Source organism: Mastomys coucha, unplaced genomic scaffold (assembly GCF_008632895.1).
Source record: "Mastomys coucha isolate ucsf_1 unplaced genomic scaffold, UCSF_Mcou_1 pScaffold14, whole genome shotgun sequence".
Lineage (NCBI taxonomy): Eukaryota > Metazoa > Chordata > Mammalia > Rodentia > Muridae > Mastomys > Mastomys coucha.
The window spans coordinates 33,390,303-33,394,141 of record NW_022196896.1 but is presented as its reverse complement, the minus strand read 5'-3'; positions in this window follow the sequence as shown (position 1 = coordinate 33,394,141).

Sequence of the window (3,839 nt, the reverse complement as noted above, 5' to 3'; positions counted from 1 at the left end):
AGAAAAATGTATTTTCACTATTGTTGTAGACAAGCATCTACATAAGACTGTTAAATTGACTGTTGTTTTATATCAAACAACTTTTATAATACTTATTTTTATTGTTATAATATTTTATAAATTTTAAGGAATATGACAAAAAAGATATTGTAGGTATTGAAGGGGGGTTCTCTGGGAGGAGCGGTGGTACAAAATGGAAACAAGAATGTGATTTAATTCTATTTAATTAAAGTATGTTTTTAAATGTTAATAAATTAAAAAAAATAAAATTACCTTTTGGCTAATGGTGTAGAAAAAACTTGAACAAATAATTTCATGTTTGGTTCTGCCCCTAATATGTCTCTATAAATATTTCATATTACTCATTTCTCATGTTCAAATGCTTTGATTCAAAGCATTTTGGATATCATAAAGCCAACCTGTAATGATAGTCGTATCTGTGCACCACACAGGAATAAATCTTTTGAAGGAATAACCTATAACTTCTTCATACTTTATTCTTACTTACCAGGTATTTGTTTAATTGTCTATAAATATGTATGTGAAATTGTTGTCTATAATTTTATTTATTTATTTGCCCAATATTTGTAGATTTATACCTGTCATGCAAAAAAATAAATATGAGCTTGCCCATTTTATTTTTAGGTAAGGAAACAAAGCCTCATAAAATTAATATCACAAAGAACTCAAAGTCAAACCAACACCTAAGATTCCAGTCCAAAATGAAATCAGTTAGTTAACCTCAAACTCCAAGACCATATAAAGCACTGATATGCTTATCTCTTGCAGTCTGCTAAAGGAAAGATCATGATCAATTCTTGTGAAACTAATGAAGAAATTCATTAGAAGAAGTTATAATCACTCCTAGTACTTGTGATTTGTAACATACTTGTGATGACCAACTCAAAATCACGAACAGAAATGATTATGTATAAAAAGGAAAGACCCAGGAAAGGAGAGCCTGGGTCTTATTTTGTTCAGTGCCCATACCCACAGTAGGTGCTGTGTAAATATAAATTATGGGATTCACAAAACACAAGTGGATTTTCCTTAGGTTTATAAAAAGAGAAACACACTGAGTTAAGAAGATGTGCCTCATATTGCAGTAACATCCATACAGAGGGATCTGTGACCAAATTTCCTCGGAATCTTAATTTACAGTATAACTTGGACCCAGCAGATGTCTTGGTTGGTCTTTATTCCCTCTCCTTTTAATTACAAGGCACACACTTTTTCTTTTTAATTTTTCTATATTCCCTTCTCTAAGAGTAAGAATTAAGAGTTGGTATTTCTGTGTTCTTTGTGCCTTCATTGTTACATGGTGTTTAAACTTTGTATGCCAAGCATGAAGTTTGAAAAACCTTATATAGCTCCAAACCACAAAATTTAATAATGTTACTGGCTCATCTGCTACAAAGAAAAGGAAGACTAAGTTTTTAAGTAGTAGAATTCACTCAAGGTCCTGTGCCTTGGACCACAAACATCTAATGTTCTGATACTGTTTCCCAGGTTCTAATAATATAGAAAATCTTATTTGCAAATCCTTTGCCATAAAAATAGAGAAAAAATTGTATATATTACATGAGAATATAAGAGCTTCCTCCTCTGCTTCCTGCAGCACCTAGATCTTGAGGATCCTCTAAGGGTGCAGAAAGGGGCCCCACCCACCCATCCATAACTCAGAAATAGCACTGGGAAGCACAAAGCAGACACAGACTTCAGGTGGAGGACATTTTTAAAAATCGAAGCTGGTATTTAATTGAAGCTGGTAATTGATGTGAAACATGTCTGCTTTCCAAATAATCTAAAAAAATTAGTATTAAAAGAGTTATTTTAAGGGATACTAGTTAATGTCAAAGTATATGTGCTGTAGGGTTATCCTGCCATTTTGGTCATTGTTGTAGTTCCCAGGCATCATAGCTAGGCAGGATTGTTGGTTGTCTTTTTCCGTTGGACAGGTGCATGGCGCCTTCTGTTACCGTGAAAGCTAGTTCCCACAGAGGAGATTTCAGGTCAATTCCAGTACAAGGCTCTCTAGGTCCTGTACCCTAAGGGCATACTTACCAAACAATAACCATAACAATAACAATAGCCTGTGTGGTTTTGAATGCTGTGTAGAAGTTAGGTCCAATTCTTCCTTTGAACTCTATGCTCCCAGAAATAAGACTCAGACTCAAAGTATATTGACAAACACCTTGACCATATAGCTCTTCTCTTACTTGATCATAACTTAGAATAAACCAATTATTTTAACCTACTTTCTGCCATGTGGCTTGTTACCTGTGCTCAGGTACCAGCATCTGTCTCATCACATGTTCCTGGGAGAATCTCCCATGCCTGGCTCTATCAGAGAATTCTTTCTGCCTCCTGGACATTTGGCCTTCTATTCCTCCCTTTTGTATAGGCTGTAGAATTTTTTAATTTGATAGGTGATGTAGCCATACAATACGTAAGATATTCTCTATAAAATGTTGAAAATTGGAGAAATAGTATTTCCTATTCAGCATATCAATTGGCTATATAATACTAAATGGTCAGCTTGAAAACATAGTGACAATATACACACTGGGCAGATTATATTTAGGAATATTTTTATATATTCATATGTATATATTAATATAACTACTGAGGAAAAAAGATCATGAAGTTCAAAGTGAGCATGAAGGAAAGTATAGGAGGATTTGGAAGTAAAAAATGAAATGAAAAATCATATTATAATCTCAAAAATAATGAAAACTGGTGTTTGTAATTATTATCCACCAACTGTAATACAAGTTGGAAAAAGCAATCCACTGGCAAGGAACTAATATCCAACTGAAAAAAACGATTCCTTCATGACAAAGAATGAGTAGAAACACAGATTCCTTAGAAATTTGAACTGAAATATGAAATATAATAACCAATACAGAAATCACTGTCTACATATCTACAGAGCATTTGAAATGTGATTGGCATGAACCAAGAATGGCTGTAAGAGCAGCATTTATGCAAGATGACAAAAGCTTGTTTAACAAAAAGCAAAATAATCTCCATGTTAATTTCACACTATAATTGGAACATGCTAGAAATATTTTACTTAATAAAATGTAGTATTTATATTTATACAAAATGTCAGCTGGATGTCTCACAAAGAAAATATACTTGTCTCCCAGGCTGATGACCTGAGAAATGTGCATGAACAGAGAGAGAGAGAGAAAGAGAGAGAGAGAGAGAGAGAGAGAGAGAGAGAGAGACAGACAGACAGACAGACAGAGACAGAGACAGAGACAGAGACAATAAAAGTGTAACATTTCACAAGAATAATGAAAAAGAGAAGGTAGGGAAAAGGCATGGCTTGGTGGATTTTAAACAATCATGAGGATATGAATTTCCTCTAGCAGCCCAAAAGAAAATGTGAGCAGAGTGGAACCAATCTGTAAGCCCAGCACTGGAAGAGAAATGATAGGTAGATCATGGGGACTGGTTGCCCAGGTATATGGCTTAATCAAACCAGGAAGCTCTAAGCTCAGAGAAAAAGCCTGTTTCAAAACGTATACCTTTAGCCTCTTGCTTCTACAGATGCATGTGTGGGTGAGTATACCCACATAGGTATGAACATAGCAGTAATACACACACACTCACACACATACACACACACACACAAGTAAAAGAAGATATAAAATATATGTACAAAAGAACTATACAATGAAATCTAGGGCTCTTTTCTGGTAACTATAAAGCTTCAAAGAGCTTTTACAGAAATTCATAGATGATGCTAAAAACTTATTATCTGTATGTACATGTGGTTTTTTTCAACCTATCCTATTTTTGAGTTTATTGCATCCACAGCCAGCCAAGAA